This window comes from Panulirus ornatus, chromosome 3 (genome assembly GCF_036320965.1).
Source record: "Panulirus ornatus isolate Po-2019 chromosome 3, ASM3632096v1, whole genome shotgun sequence".
Lineage (NCBI taxonomy): Eukaryota > Metazoa > Arthropoda > Malacostraca > Decapoda > Palinuridae > Panulirus > Panulirus ornatus.
In genome coordinates, this window is record NC_092226.1 from 55,226,032 (window position 1) to 55,243,873 (window position 17,842).

General features: G+C 43.6%; 1 long non-coding RNA gene across 1 annotated transcript in view; it reads left to right on the plus strand.

Annotated features, from left to right (window-relative positions):
• LOC139759835 (uncharacterized) overlaps positions 1-17,842 on the plus strand; it is a 598,944-nt gene that overhangs the window by 369,841 nt on the left and 211,261 nt on the right. The window contains exon 2 of the long non-coding RNA XR_011715160.1: positions 15,270-15,419. This is a non-coding gene — a long non-coding RNA (uncharacterized lncRNA). The remainder of the gene's footprint in view (positions 1-15,269; positions 15,420-17,842) is intronic.

Below are 17,842 nucleotides of genomic sequence, written 5' to 3' on the forward strand. Positions count from 1 at the left end.
GGTTCGCGTCTTCGTGTTAATAGTTTCGAAAGGTTTCCATGACGCGATGTAGAAGTCCGAGCAATCACTGAATGAGTGGGCAACCTGCATGTGGTCAGTACTGTAATTAACAAGATACAAAGTGAGTTCAGGTTCATCATCATGATATTTATAGATAATGAAATTCTCTCACCTTTTGATGATTAACAGGTGGAGTATGATTAGACAACTATTAAGACTGTGAATTAATTTGTAATTGGGACTGTTACACACAGTGAGAGGATGCAAGGTGTTCCCCGGCAAGATTAGAACGTGGAGACACTGTTGTCAAGTCAATTTTGTTTTTTAACAATCATACTGTTAAAGTCGGTTTCAGGTCCACAGACTGTGCTGAAGGAAGGTGGATTTGACAGGAAATTAGCTACAGTGGATTGTTTGCAAGCCACATCCACCAGCACACACACACAGGTCTTCTCTGACAGTCTCTCGTACTCATCATCTCCACATGCCCGAGCCATTTCAGCATGCACTACTTGGCTCTCTTAGTCGCTGCCGACACAGAGATCGTCTGCATCAATGTCTTCTTCAGTGTCCGGGCCATTTCAGCACGTCCTAGTCGGCTCTGTCAATCGCTGCTCACACTTATATCCTCATAGTCAGTCTCTTATCACTTATTCTCTCCAAACATACTTTTCAGCTCTCTCACTCATACCCAACTTACTACCACATCTCTCCCTTACAGCAGAGAGAAGATAAGAAAGGATGATTTAAATGTAGGTTCACATAGGGAGGACTAGTTGGAAGTAGAGTACTTCAAGACCCTGGGAGTTAATGTGGCAGTCATCCGGTAGTAGCGTTTTGGGGCATTTGAAAAGAGAGGTCAGCGTCTGTAAGAGCGAAGATGAGTGTATTTGGTCTTTACAGTGTAGTATGGGTAGAGTTGAAGGCCTTTAACACTAAGGAAAGTGGAGGTTGAGTGTGTTAGAAATAAAGTGCCCAAAGACCATATGAGGCGTAAGGCAGATTGATTGCATAAGAAGTGTCGTGTCAGAGGTGTGATAGTGGGTGTAGTCAGATTGAGAGAGCCGATCATGGTGTGTTGAAATGGTTCGAGCATATGGAGATGATGAGTAAGAGAGACAGTAAAGAGGATGTATGTGTTGATAACAGAGGGAGCAGGTGGGAGAGGCAGTGGAAAGAAGGATGAGGTAAGGAGGCCGTGATGTACTGGGGCCCTAGCATTCATGAGGGCGAATGGATTGCATTGGATAGAAAGAATTACTGCAATATGGGGTATGGAGAGCGACGCGCTTTCAATAGGCTGAACCAGGGCATATGAAGTGGTTATGGCAGTCTACAGTTTTTATGCTTGGCTGAATGTATGTAAAAGAGGCCGTTGTTCGTTTGTTCCTGACGCTTCCTCGCGAAAACAGAAAAAACAATCATGTGTATATATATATATATATATATATATATATATATATATATATATATATATATATATATATATATATATATATATATATCCTTCGTTGTTTTCATTGTCAGCATGTTCAGTTTCATGGATTATACTCTTACCAAAATTATTACACTTCGTATAATAATTTACGTGGCCTTCTAGTCGTCAAGCAACAATTTTCTCTAACTCGTTGTTTGTTACCAACCATCACAACTTGCCTCTCTAGACATCTTACAACTGGTTTCCTCCGTGCAGTGCGTGTCCCTTGCAGTTATTCTGTCTTCGCTGTAATACTTTTGAGAAGCTTCTTCTCTCCTCCACCTTCTGTGAATCTTCAGAGTATTTCAGTAAGAGGAGGAGCAGCAGCAGCACTATATGTTATGGACGTCCTGCAACACGTCCTCTGTTTGTTTACGTTTGGATGGTGCTATACATGCCAGTAGAAATGTATTCATAAAGGAGGTTTCCCCTAGACTTCTTAATGCCTAACGGTTACAGTGTTTGTTATCATTATTTGATATGAGAACAAAGATGTGTTCCGGTTGTCGTGCCGTGCCTCTGACCCTTGTATGCGAATGAATAATGTACAATACGTAAGGGTGAGAGGAGCAACTACTACGTAATTCACGAGGTGGTGCTGGAGGTGGGTCCCAAGGGCGGTGTGATGAGTGCGGTTTAAATTGTTTATCATATATACTGTTACCGGAGGGCTGGTGCGCCAGAGACGACAGCGGAACGCACACAGACTAAGAATGTTAATTAGTTTCAAGTCTCGGTGATAATTAGGCATTTTATTACAGCCTGCGTACTGCAGATGCACCCAGTAGATGCTGACTGCTTGTCGAGGCAATAGAGACTGTGGATAGTTACTTGTTTGAGGCAGGTACATAATGAAGTGTTCTTGTTGGATAGCAGGTTAGCTAAATGTTTGTGGAAGAAGTAGAAAGCATTATTGCTTATTGAGATCGTAACATCTTTTCGAGTCGGTGTGGAGAATGGCTTACTGCTTTGTTAGGCAAGAGACGGTGAGAGTAAACCCATCTGATGTGGCAACGAGAGCGGTAAGAAAGACGAGTTTGTATCTCTTGGGTGAAGCAAGAGTGTGTGCCTGAAGAGGATCACAGGAGGGGCAGATCCTCACCTTCCGTGGGTAAACAGTAAGGTTCCTTGGGGCGCGTCCCTCCGCTGAGAAAATAAACTCCGTTGGGCATACCTGTTGCTTCATCATGGTCGTGGCACGTTGGTGGAGGGGAGGGTGTACACTGCGGTCCTATCCCAGTGTGGAGAGGGAGTGATGTCACACCTCTCTGCTTGCACGGGGTTACTCATGGATTTACTTTTATTTTTGGCGCAAGAGCAGCGATCTTACTGTGTACTCCTACCGCTCATGTGGGGACTGGCGCAGGATAAGATACAGATTGCACGGAATGTCCAGTAACTGGGCCTCATTGACTGAAGTAAAAAGTTACAGCGTAAGGATCGTGTTGACCAGGATTGGATGGTGAATGAATTACTCGAGGTTTACATAGTAAGTAAATAGTTTACAGAAAGAAGACAGGATTATTTATCAAGATATCATTAAGCAAAGTTATGGATGAAATCTGATAACGTTCGGTAACAATAGTTTCTGAACTCATTAATTTTACAACAGTCGGGTGATAATGTTGCAGGGTGTGGCAGTAGCTTTCTTGGCAAAGTTTGTATTTGGTTTGTTCATTATGAACAGGATGGACAAACTACCATGAATATCTGTAGTTCTGCCTGAGTCTGGTGACACGATGGTGTCTGCTGATCCTGTGAGTGGAGCCACATACTTATGGTTCTGATTATTATGGTGTTAAATGGATCTGCTTGTGTTGAATACACTTTTGATCATATTCCTTCTGAATAATGGGTTTCAAGACTGCTCGCAGGTAGATCCCAAGGGTAAAAGACTTCATCCTTCAAGTCAGAAGTGTTTGCAACTCATCAGCTTCATCATGCATTCTGAGCTCAGTGTGTGAAGGAACCCAGGGAAACTGGACTCTGACGCCAGGTGGCAGGAAGTCGTTCCATCGTATGAACACATCATCATGCCAGATACACTCTATGTCTTTTTATCCTCTGTCTGTCTGTCCGTCTGTCTTTGAAACATTTAATCTAAGTGGAGGAAGAAGCGAGGATTAGAAGAAATTGAAAAAAAAACTGGATTTTTGTTACACATTTCATAAATTGGGCTAACTCTCGTAAGGTTTACGTTTTACCATTACTGTGATGAGTGGACGAAAATGGGAGTTTTTGGCAAGAATATTATGTAGCACATTTATCTTTCCTAAACTCATGTAATTTCTCAGCTGTTATTGTTATTATTATTATTATTATTATTATTATTATTATTGTTATTATTATTATTATCATTATTATTATTATCATCATTAGTATTATCATCGTTATCATTATTATTATCATTATTATTATTATCATTATTATTATTATCATTATTATTATCATTATTATTATTATCATTATTATCTTATTAGCAATGGTAGTAGTGGTAGTATAAAGAGAGTTAGGGGCTCCAGGATTTTGTGATATCAAGTGATTGTTACCCTAGGACCATTTGGTCAGGAACCACTTTGCACTGAAGCCATGGAGAGCTCTGTCAAGAACGCTCATGACACCATGAAGAGATGGGTCAGTGAATGTGGGAGATTTGGGCCACTGACCACTACGTCACGAACTACTGGTCCATGAGTCACTGGCCCACGAACTACTCAGCCACAAACCATTGCGCCATGGACCACTGGATATCGATTCATTGAGTCACGGACCACTAAGTGACGAACCACTACGCCACGATCTATTGAAACGTGGACCACTGGGCCACGAACCGCACTACGCTACACAACACTGGGCCGCGGTTGGTCGGACGAGAGAGATTTGCGGATCTGCCTCCTCTCTCGAGCCACCACGATCACTGGACATGGTTAAGGTCGTCGTGTGGGTGAAAGACGACGGGAGTGGTTGTGACCCTGGGGTCGTGTGGTGAGGATCGCGTGGGTAAGAGTAAGTGGGGCTGGTTGTGACCCTGGGGTCGCGTGGATGAGAGTGGGCGGGGCTGGCTGTGACCCTGGGGTCGCGTAGATGAGAGTGGGCAGGGCTGGTTGTGAGGGGTGGGGTATGGACGTCTTTTGGTTCATATTGGTAGCGACTGTTTCAACATTAAGGTAAAGAAGCAGCTTAAACATCAGGCTCCTAAAACTGTTCAGCTCATCTCTGGAAAGTATTAGAAACACAGGAATATTCCGGAAACGCGTAGATTACGGATTCACAGGCTGTACTCGACTAGTTAGACTGGGGAGGATACCTTGGACTGCTGGTCGTGTCCTCAGGCAGCTTGACTGATCAGAGGAGCAATGTAGCAGTTTGGCACCCAGACTTAGCTGTTGTGGTGGAGGAGTCTCCAGCACCACCGTAGGTTAGAGTCACAGGAGTTGTCAGTCGGCAATTTTACTGGGATAGATAGAGACAAGGAAGAGGATTGGGTCCTGGAGTAAATTCGCAGAGTGTGAGATGAACACAAGAAAGGAGACACACACACACACACACACACACACACACACACACACACATACACACACACACACACACACACACACACACACACACACACACACACACACACACACACACACTCGTTGGACATATGTAAAAAATAGATCAGACACGTGGATCTCTAATTGTCGGGTCATCATCATTAGCGAGTGTACATCAAGGATGCCGCAGTGTGGCTAGACGAGCTTAGTGTCCTGGGTCATGAAGATGGTGCTCCTGGGTCATCGTGGGAGAGATATGGTGCCTCGTGTCTTGATGACACAGGGATGGTGCCATTAATTGTGATATTCATTTTGTAGTGGCGTTCTTGTTAACACTAGTGGTGTAGTGCCTACGTTAATGTATGCCTAAAGGTTATGACTGGGTTTCTGAAGGCACTTTTATGGTGAGGAAGGTCTTGGTGGCACTGGTGTATATTCGAGAGCGACGGTGGTAATGAAAAGGTCCCTGTGGCCTAGACGGCTCTGGTATTGCGTAATGTCAAGGACCACAGAATCAATAATAAGGCTCCTGAGGTCATGGTGGCAATGGTGTAGGGTAGAAGAGCACAGCAACAGTAGTAAGGTTCCTGAGCACTTGGTGGCACTGGAGTAGATCGAGGGCCACAATAGAACTGCTAAAGTTCTTAAGGTCTTGGTGACACAGTAGCATTAGTATGGTGCCTAATGTCATCATAACACAGATGTGGAGCGTGGGGTCACGGTAGGACTAGTGTGGTGGCGAATCATGGATCCATTAGTACTACGTCCGGGATCATGATGTTGCCACAAACCATGTGTGTGGGTGGTGCTGACCCGATAACTGGAATGATAATGGCACTCATGTGATACAAAGGCCTCATGGTGAATGTGGTGGTGAGGGTTCTGCTTGGTGAAGCGTAGGGATACAAGGCAGACATTGTCCGGGCCGGCCCCTCTAAACCACAACAAGAGGCGGCTCAGCACAGATGAATCACTTGGTGTGTCTCACAAGACTTGGTACTTGTCCCGGCTACTCCCCGTCAGTCTACCTCTTTGTCGCTATATAAAGATATTTGGTTTGGAGGCTAAACCATCCTGGAGGTCGTACAGGTAAAGGATAACCTTGGGTTTACATATCACAAAATACAGTACTGCAATAAGGTAGATCATAAAGGATATTTGTAATACTGGCTTTAAGGGTAAAGTACTCCAGGGACTGTATCTCCTCATGTCGAGAACTTTACATTTTAGGGATTTTTCTTTCGTTACCAGCACAACTAGTGAAGGTATTAGCGTGTTCAGCTTTTGATATATTAGAACCAGTAATTTGTTTCTTCTCCGTCATTAACAGGCTGATATGGAGACTGCTACCTCATCTCGATACCTCATAATATGCCGATAATGTGTCTTCTTCTCATCTCAGTACTTCATTAACATGATGATATTGAGTCTTTTGCTCATCTCCTTACCTCTTTGACTTACTGATATTGAGTCTTTCTCCCATTTCAGTGCTTCATTAGCGTGAAGAGTTTTCTATTTCATTTTTACGCTTTCATGTCTTCTCGATCAGTTAGGAATTAAAACATTTATAAGATAAGAATCTTTATTTCTTATTTCTTATTGATCGGCCATTCCCGCATTAGCAAGGTAATGCCAGGAACAGACAAAGAAAAGCCGCATCGGATCACACCCGATCTCTATCTGTCATTTGTAATGAACATAAAACACAGCTCTTTGTATATGTCCATCGACAGCACGTCGACCGTATACCACATTATTCAAATTCACTGTATCTCTTGCACGCCTTTCACCCTCCTGCACGACCAAGCCTCGATCGCTCAAAAACTTTTTTCACTCCATCCTCCCATCTCCAGTTTGGTCTCCCCGTTCTCCTTGTTCCATCCACGTCTGGCACACACATCCTCTTTGTCAACCTTTCCACACTCATTCTCTCCATACCTACAAAACCTCTTCAGCTCTCTCAGCCACACTCTTTTGATTACAACACCTCTCTTTTACCCTTTCATTACTTACTCGATCAAACCACCTCACACCACATTGCATTTCCAATAAAGCCATCCTCCTCTGCATAGCCTTAAATATAGCCTAGCATCTATATGATATTGCTGGGACTACTATACCTTCAAACATGCCTATTTTTGCCATCCCAGATAACGTCCTCTCTTTCACACATTCTTCAGCCCTCTCAGAGCCTTCGCTCCCTCACCCCTGCTATGACACATTGCCGCTTCCATCATACCATTCGCTGCCATGTTCACTTCACGTCCTTAAAGCTTTCTCCATTCAAACTCACACTCCAGCTAACCTTTCCCTCAACCTTGCTAAACCTGATAAGCTTTCACACACTTTTTCAAACTAGGTCACCAGCTTCTGCAGATTCTCACTCGAATCTGCCAACTGTGCTGTATCATCAGCGAACAGCAACTGACTCACTTCCCAGGCCTTCTCATTTTCCACAGACTATGCTCACTCCTTTCTCCAAGACTCTTGTACTTACCTTCTTCACCACCTCAATCATAAACAAATAGAACAACCATGGTAAAAACACACTCCTCTGCTGCAGACCAACCTTCACCTAGAACCATTCATTTTCCTCTATTCCTACTCATACACATGCCTTATACTCTTGATTAAAACATTTTACTGCCTGTAGCAACTTTCCTCTCTCACCATACATCCTTAAGGTCTTCCACAAAGCATCTCTGTCAACCTCAAGCATATGCTTTCGCTAGTTCCATAAATGCCACATACAAATTCATCTGTTTCTCTAAGTAATTCTCACACACATTCTTTAAAGCAAACACCTTATCCACACATCCAACACCACTTCTGAAAACATACCACTCATTCCCAGTCTGATACTCTGTACATACCTTCGCCCTCTCAGTCACTACGATCCCATTTAACTTATCAGATACACTCAGCAAACTTATACCTCTGTAGTTTTAAGAGGGAAAGTGAAGCAACATTGCGGTGTAGTTCAAGCTGGTCATATTTTGAAGTTAGCTTAGGAAAGTTTATAAGTCAGACCGCTTTCGACTCAACTCTGGCAAGTAAGTATACAAACCGAGAAATTCCCCACATGTGAGAGCTGTACACCAAACAAGGACGAATCAATCTTTTGTTTAAACGGAGCAACCGTTCTGGAGAAAAGAAATTTCGACATCTAAACAGGACTTCCAGCCTCTTAGAGGCAAACTTAGCTATAATAGAGGCAGATTTAGCTATTTCCGTAATGTGAGGTTTCCAAGACAGAGTGGATGATTAAGTCATGCCATAATTCACTTAAAATAACTCGATGGCAAAGTGGGACATTAACGAATGTTGAACAGCGAAGCAATTTGGATCTCTGGATGGATGATGTGTGTCTCACAGCGATGTCGGCATGACGGTCCTTCGTTTGTGTTTAAGCAAGTTCATCAAACACTATTCATGGCCCCCCACCTCCCTACGTGTCGTAGTCAGTTCTCAAGACATTTTCCACGGTAGTTATGAACCTCTGTGAGGAGTGGGGGAGGGTGCGTGCGTGCGCGTCCAACATTTTCATTAACGTGTAACTTGGTTTCCAAGGTTTTGCTCATGGCAGTGAGGAAGTTGGATGAGTGCGTGTGTGCATGCTTGTGTGAGCTCACTCCTCATGATCAGTTCATGATGGAGTAATGGTTTTAATGAGGAAAACCTAAGCAAGCGTAGCATTCCCAATAAAATCTCATGGTTCAGCTAAGTCGGTTGGTTAGTTTAGTTTGGTTATTGATCATTTCACATGCTGTGGCATGAGCAAGACATGACAGACACGCGACAAACTTGAACTCATTCTTGCACAAATGTAAGTTAGTGTGAGGCCACATACAGGGATGGGCTGAGGGCCTCAACTGTTCAGTACAGGACGGCTGTTATCTAATGAACCACCTTTGTAACAATGTGTAATGAGTTAGACGCATTAGGATCTAACAAAGACACCTTTGTGACTTCTGTAAACCTTTTGCCTTACCTCACAGGATGCACAAAAAGAAAGTCGCTGCTGAGAGCTACATATATCAAATCAAAACCTTGTATATATAAATGGACAGTAGAGTGATATATGAGTTAGGTCTCAGACGTTGGCTGAAGGTCCCGGATAATTGGTACAAGGATATAAACAAATGACTTTTTGATCAGTATTCACTTATATAGGCAAGAGTAATAGATTAGTTGAGTCACAGAGGTGGTCTGAGGGGCTCATGTATTCAGTAAATGAATACAGTCATATGGATGCACAGTTGAGCAGAGTACAGACAAATTACATTAGAAGGCTGAGGGGCCTTCTGTATAATGAATACGTAGATGTACATATTATGGTTTGACACCACACAGTTACACAAAGAAGAGAATATCACTTAAAGCAAATCACAAAGATTAGGTTTGCTACATGTACGTAGAACGATACAGCGGTACGTAGCATTCTGAGTAGAATCAGTTACATTTATGCGGTTCAAACAGGAGTCAAACGTCGTTGTCAGTGAAGTTTTTACAAAGTTCATAAAACTTGGGACATGGAGATTTAAAATCCTTAATAAAGGGGCACTTTATGTATTCCTGAACTGTTTGCTGAAACCGAGTTTTGTCTTCTGCAGGACCACGTTCTGACTGTTACAGTATCACATTGCCTAGTTTGGTCCTGTGTTTACCATAAGAGTGGTTAATTGCACTGTTGTTATGAGACTAAGGTTATCAGGTCGCTCAGCGTCCTTGAGTAGATTCAGTGGTTCGAAGCCCCACGAATAATGCGGACTTTACAGTGTTGTTATCTCTGGGTTGCGATCAACGACTGGTGTAAGGCAAGCCAGGTTAGCCTTGTTGTCATCATGATCGTGATGGATGAATCCGATATGAGAGGGAGCCCAGAGCGACTGTTCGTCAAGTCCTTTGTCTTTAGAGGTGGTAAAGAGAGGTTAGGTAAGGATGGGGCATAGCGCCGGGTGAGGGTGATTTTGACTGATTTATACCGTTATCCCCAGCTAGTTTGTTGTGCACCCCATGCTTATCATGTCAGCGGTGAACATCTACCGGACCTGCAATTGACGGCGTTCGTAATGACGCTGATGGAATAGTGTTAGCAGTGGTTGCGGCTTCGGTGGTGGAGGCTATGGTGACGGTAGTGGTGGAGAAATGGTCGTGGTGAAGGGTTTGGTTGGCTGAGTTGTTCGACAGTAGTAACTGTGTAAGGCTGAGGCCACTCCGTGCCTCTTCCTGAGACTACCGTCGTCGCTCCATTATCATTCCCGTACCCCAGTAAACGTTGTCTCCCGCAACCCCGTGGGCGTGTACGGGGCCTCCAGGTACACACACACACACACACACACACACACACACACAAACACACACACACACGGGGACAGAGACATGTATATCGATACCCTCAGATAATTCATGCCAATAGTACTGGTTTGTCATTACTGGATATGATTTATATCTTTGCACTGTTGTTTGGCCAGGCCATGAATCATGGGGGAGTTGAGCGCTGCGGTCGGTAATGGGTAATGCCCACCTGATGCCATCCTCGGGCCCCATACCCCCACCACTTATTAATGATGAACGATCGCCCTGGACATGGTTGTGAGTAACGCCTCACATACTTCACACTCACTCATCTTTCCTCACACTTGGCCTTGCCACAATCTCCTTCACCCTCTGTCACCCTGCCTTCACACTGTGTACCCCATCCTTCTTGCCTCCTCCTCCCACACATTGTATGTTCCCTCTGCATCTTCGAAGCTTACACGTCACCGTCCTCAGGTTGGGTAGGAGTGCAGAATATACTCGCTGCTCTTGTGGCAGGAATCAAAATCACTCATAACTCTGCTTCCTCACCATCTTCATACCAGCCTCCTCACCACCTCTTACTTTACTCCATCGCTTTCCCTCATACCAGCTTCCTTAACCCTTACACTGCTCCTTCACCCTCTCTCACCGTCCCATACAAGTCTTCTTACCCCTCCCTGTTCCATCAGCCTCCCTAACCGCCCCATACCATCCCCCTCACCGTCCTATACCATCCTCCTCACCCAGCACACAGTTTCATTATCCACCCCGTCATCGTGGGCTGCCCTCCACTACCTGCAGACCTCCACCTGCCCCACCCACGCTTCACCCGCTGCCTCCCAACTCCGCCCTCTGCCGTGCCTGTGACGTATGGATTCACCTGCTGTAGTAATTACGCTGCCTCTCCTTGTATAATCAGTCCCGCCACATTATTTTTCTTTATCATTTATTGCTTGAGGTATCATGACATTTTGGTTTCTATTATCTGCATTTTAACTGGAGATGCCGAGGGTGGTGGACTTGTCTGTGATGATGGTGGTGCCTGTGGCGGTGGAGATGTTGGTTGATGGCTGTAGTGTTGATGGAGGTGATGACGATGATGGCTGTACAATGTGTAGCCATGATGGCTGGTAATGTTGATGATGTTGATGATGTTGATGATGGTGGTGGTGGTGGTGGCTGTAATGTCGGTAGTGGCACTGTTGTTAGTGGAGATGATGATGTTGGTGATAGTTGTAGTGTCAGTAGTAGTGATGTTATTGGTGGTAGAGGTAATGATATTGGCTGGTGTTGGGTGCAGTGTTGACGATGGTGGTGGTTGTGGTAATCTCTGTGGTGTTGGCTGTGGTACTGATAGTGCTGATGGTGGCTACGTAGAGGATGGGATGTAGCAGGAGCGCCTGTGCTGGTCTGATACAGTGATCACGTCCTTGAAGACTAGATTAGACGTGGGTAGGTTACTGAACTGTGTGTATGCCTTCCAGTCAAAGCCATTAAGACGTTAATGATACCCCCATTAACTCCCACAGTACGATACATTATACACCAGATCACATCATTCCATTTGAGATAAACTAACCCTTTGGAGATGAATAGAACTGAAAGGTGAATCATACCTTTTAGTTTAAGAATCTGTAGCATAGTGTTGCCCAGTTACCTATAGGCTGACTGGCCAGGGTTACATTCTAATATGTTTGTGTTTGTATTGTAATTCTTACATTATGTTAACTCGTACACTGTATATCCAACGTGGTTTGTTCTCACTGCCTATCATTATGTGTGCACTCGTACCCATACGAACCATGTTCTTCTGTATAAGGTTCCCTAACCTGTGGTACGTGTACCGCTGGTGGTACACTTGGGCTATATCAGGAGTACGCTGTAAGTAGAACCAATAATCCACTTCTCGGGTGATGTCACAGCAGATAAAGATTTTCTCCGACAAATAATCTGGTTTGGCTCGTGAGCCGAGTGGCTGTAGTCATTATGGGTAGTTATTATTTGCTATTTTGTTTATATCCGTAGTGTCACTCATGCACTGATTTGACATTCATTTATGGATGTAGAGCAGATAAAACGCAAACTGATTGCCCGTTCGCCTTATTCTAACTGTTTCCTAGCTTTTGAAAACTTATAGATGATAGGTAATCATTGATATTTATCATTTCACTTATACAACTTGTTCAACCCTTGCATATAAAGAAATACAAAGGAATCCAAACAGCAACAGACCATTAGCGTAGCAAAAGTTACAAGGTATATAGAAAATTCCAAGAGAATAGCTTGAAACTTGTGTGTGAATAAGGAGGCGCAAATGTATGTCTGTTCTTTAGTGTATCCATAGTTCTGCTTTCAGTCACTCTAATTAGTAAATCGTTCCAAATGATGACAATGCTGTGGAAGAAAAGGTGCTTCGCCTCCTTGGAGGTTAAACGTCTGCTCTCGAGTTTGTACATTGGTACGGCAGCTTTACACGATAATTTCATGTGGTACATGAAATGAAGAAGGCTCGTAACCCCTTTTCTATATCAACTTGGCTTGTACAAATACGATAGATCACTTAACTGTTTATTTGTGACTTAGGCTTCCATCACCATCACTTAGTATCCTGTAATTGTGTATCCTATGTCTGATGTACCCTAGATCTCCCTCCTTGTCTGAGAAGAGGACCCCCTGCGTCCCTGGGCCCAGGTATGTCGATGTATTGTACCCGCTGTATGCAGTGTGATTACCTCTACCTACCACGCAAACCATGTACCCTTCGCCTGTGCTACTACCGAAAAGATTTGTCTACGTATATCTACCTTCTTTTTTTCCATTCCGACTGTACTATAGTTGTCTTTCCCATAGGCAAAGCAACTCTTTTTCTCCTTTGACTCTACCTTGGACGACAGTAACATTCCTTCAACGCCTGATGCTCGTCTTATTAATCCTTTTCTCTTCCCGTAATATCTTTTTGATCTGTCTGAAAAGCGTTTATCTCTATAAACACAAAAAGGCTTATGGTCTCTGAACTTGCACCTGTGCTTGCTCGTCTGTTCCGTTTCTGTTTAAAAACCTGAACGTTTCCTTCTTCTAGGAAGCATGTATTGTAACATCCCATCCTTAAGAAGGGTGATCGTGCTAACTTCTAACTATCGTCCTTAACACCCATGTCCTTAGACATCTTGAATTTCGCAATCTACTCGCTGATCACCAGTATGGCTTCCGTAAGGCGAGATCCAATAGTGATATTCTTTACTGTCTTACTAATGGTTGGTCATCATCCTTGAAAGATTTTTGGGAATCCTATGTAGTTGCCTTTGACATATTCAAAGCTTCTGACAAGGCGTTGCATCGGGGTATCATCTCTAAGTTCCTCTCTTTTCAGTATCCTTTCTTGCTTTGCCCCTTCATATCGTGCTTCCTTTCTGGTTTATCTATCTCTGTGGTTGTTGATGGATCAACCTCTCCCCCTTTTCCCCATCAGCAGCGATGTCCTTTAAGGTTCTTTCCTGTCTCCTGTACTTTTTTTTCTTTTATCAACGATATCCTTTGTTCTACAAGTAAGCAAACGCACTCAACACTGCATTCTTCTACATCTTTCAATTCTGCTCCTTCTTCTCTCACTTGGTCTGTATCCCGTCTCGACACAGCTTCCTCAGTAAACTAAGACTTAGACAGAATGTCTCAGTGGAGTAGACGAAATCTGACAAAGTTTAATGATTCCAAGACCCAATTTCTGCCCATCTCTCTATCGAAAATTCCTCACAACTTTCCTCTCTCCTTTGACGGTTCTATAACTCCACTTCTTGACTCAACGACCTTGATTACTATTACTGTAACATCCACACTGTCCTGAAAACCCCGCATTACGGAAATAGCTGAGTCTGCCTCTTAAGAAACTGGGAGGTCTGTTTGGATGTCGGAATTTCTTTTCTTTCAAACAGTTCGTTTACGCGAAGGACTGATCCTACCTTGTATGGAGCACCGTTCTCACATCTGGGATAGTTTTAACACTGTATCAATACTTGACAGAGTTGAGTCTAAAGCGGTCCGACTTAGAAACTCTCCCAGGCTAACTTCAGAATTTTATCAGGTTGCACTACGCCGCAAGTTGGCTCAGTTTCCATTTTCTGTAGGTATTACTTTGTTTCTTTCTCCCGAGAACTGGCTGCTTGTGTGACCTCACCACAAACTAGACTACGCAGTACTTGGTGAGCTGCTGCGTCACATGATTACTGTGTGGCCGTTGGCAACTCAAGGGTGGGCTGTTATGATAACTCTCTTTCCTTACACCTCGAAGCTTTGAAACTCTACCGTCATGTCTTTCCCAATAACTGTGACCTGGCAAACTTTAAGAGACAGGTCTTTCACTTCCTTCAAAATTCGTAAATACGTTCCCTTGTTTCTTCCTTTCCCCTTTCATTAACCTCTACATATTAATTAAGGCCGGACCTTGATGTGGACTTTTGTCCATGACTGGAGCCCCAATATAAAAGAATAAATTGACGAAACTGATCAGTCCTCTTTATTAATTTATGATGGATTCTGCTGATATTGGGCGGGTTCCCGTCTCTCTGGCAGAGCTGGTGACTTTGTAAGTCTTTAGTACCTGCATATCGATGCCAGTTATACCTCTCTTCTTCTCCGTATTTACATGTTCCTCTTCGTTGTAAATCCCTGTTCATAATGTCAGCTGTCCATCGGAGCCGGTGACATTGTGTTCATCTGAACCTTTATCTGTCCTGGTCCCATTAAGTGCTTGTCGACTGTGGACCTTCCATGTCGGATTCATTCCGTACATTTATCATTATGTAAATATCCCGCTTGAAGACAGGTCCCGAGTGGTGCCATAATGAGGAGGAACTCTGATGATTATATATTGCATGACATTTCCCTCCCATGTTATAAAATCAGTCTCTAGGAGCTAGAAACATCGTAGTATGTAACATGGATTTCTTTGTCACTTGCAGAACAATTGGACTCCCAGCTGAGCTTGGAGGAGCCGCCGACAGATGGCAGCGTGAGGGCTGAGCCAATCATCGCAGGCCCTCAAGAGCCATCTAGCCAATCACCGGACGAGAGGGATGCGCTCGGTCACGTAGATCTTCACTTAGATACAGGTATTTCCTTTTATTTTTTTTTTCAATTGCTTTTGTCCTCTTCTGACTTTGCCTTCCGTTTTTGGTGGGATTGACAACTATTGCTAATAGAATATAACGAACTGATACAGAAAAAAAAAAAAACATCGAAAAGTTTGTAGAGGAGCTGAAGAGTTGCCGGAGGTCGGTCGTTATGTGGTGCTGGAGTCATTGCCTTTGTGTCTTGAGATGCTTTATGGTGGGAACTGTCGATACAGAAGTTGGTCTTTTGTGAGGTAGTAGTGTGGGTGGCCAGAGAGGGTCGTAACTCTGTGGTGAAATGGTCGTAACTTGGTGGCCAGAGATGGCTGTAGTCTTGGGTGGCAGGAGGTGGTCTTTGTATAGATGTCCAGGAGAGTTGTTTGTTGGGCCGGATGGTGGATGGTGGTGAGGTTGTAGAGTTTATAGAGAAATCACCTTGTGGATGGGGAGGATCGTTGAACGTAGTGTGGATGATGAAAATTTGTATTGGCCAGAGAGATCATGGTTATGATGGTCTGGTGATCATAATGTTTGGCTAGAGATGGTTGCCGGTGTTAATTGAAGTATGAGTTGTCAGAGATGGTGGAAGTAATTACTGCCAGAGATGATGGGATGATGAGTTATTAGAGATGGTAGAAATGGTAGAAGTAGTTGTTGCCAGATATGGTACAAGGGATTGTTGTTAGAGATGCTGGAAGTAATTTTGCCACAGATGGTGGAAGACATAATTGCCACAGATGGTGGAAGGCATTACTACCACAGATGGTGAAAGTATGGGTTGCCAGAGATGCTCGAAAAACCAGAAATGTCACAACGTGAGCAAACATTAACGGAGCATCGACGGGCAAACACCGCAGGATATTACCGAGTCCTGAATCTTTGTAATGTTCCAGCTTGGGCAACAGTATTGGTGGGCAGTAAGTGTATAACAAGTGGATAGATCGAGTTAACAAGGTAGGATGATATATCAAAGAATTTCTTAATTTGAACTTTCGTAGTATCCTCCCCGAGCCTTCAGAATATCGAGTGTTTATCAATATGTAGTGTGGTGTGGTGGCAAAGTGGTAGCAAGATCTTGGTGCTGGATGTGAGTCGTGGTCATGCCTACTTTGGAAAGTGTTCCTCCCGGTCCACCCAGCTATAGATAGGCCATGTTCTTTGTATCCTGGAAATCAAGACGGTCGGACGTAATGCCGGCCACATAATTCTCCTGGTGTTCCGCTGTCTTCCCCTATGGACACTCCCAAACCAGAAAGTATTGTAATCTTCCCTCTTTTTCCATTACCTTTCCTTATCTCATCGTCCGTCTCTTCGTTTCGGGCGCCTCCTTCTCCACACCTCAGCCGTGATTCAATCAGGAACCCATTTTCTCATGAATAAATTAGCGACAGAGCGTGCGAGGGCCAGTTTGTAGGCGTCAGAGGAGTAGTGGCCTCGGCGACACTCGCCTGACTATAGGAGGTGAGGGTATGACTGAAGCACGAGGCAATTTTGACATAGCCTATACATTATATTTCTATTATCTTTTAAAAGTCAGACTTGGGTTTCATGATTTGCTTTGTGCCGCTGTCACCGGCGGGTTGACCGTGCACTCCATGCTCATCTTGTGAGAGGTTACTCAAAAGGATGACCTAGGTCATAAAGGGTCTTTGTCCGACCTTAGTTTGCAGATCCTCAGTACACAGATTATTACATAACCGGGTCTTGACATAAACTAACACTTTTTCATATAATGTGTTTACGGACTAGTTGCAAAAAGTGGATATAATCTTAGAATTGCAGGTATCTTATTAACAGTAAGGTGTTGTACTATTTCTTATAGGGTTTGTTTAGACCTATCCCTAAAAGGCTCAGTTTGTCATATTGTGAGACATATATTCTAGTTAGTGTTCAAATCTTTGATTACAAGCTTTATAATTGACGAGATTACCATCTCCACATAGGTCAAAGTGCCAGTAGTGCTTACAGCCAAACCTTAGTCTGACAGTTACGACAACTATAATTAGCTGATTTTGTTATTTTCCCCAAATACATGTTTTACTTTACACTTTACACTGTGATGGAAAATGTTTCTACTTGTGCTTATCTACACTCGTCTTTGTGCTTCAGAGATTTATTAGCAACCCAATGCTGTTTCCAACAGCTTCTTAATAAGTTTGGCTATTGCATCAATTTTGTCATGCTTCCGGAGGCCTATGAGAGAAGGAATCAATAACATTTTTAGTTAAATTCCTTTATCAGTACCGTCTGAATATCTGTCTCCGGCTTCATTGATTTCGGGATGTAGTAGCGACGATGAATTCATTGAAGGAGAGACAGTTAAACTGTCTGTGGTGGTGATTCCTACAAACTCAAGAGGGGTGAGTATGGCAGACAATGTAGTCTGTATGGTAGGTGCCCAAATGTTTTTTATCATGACACTT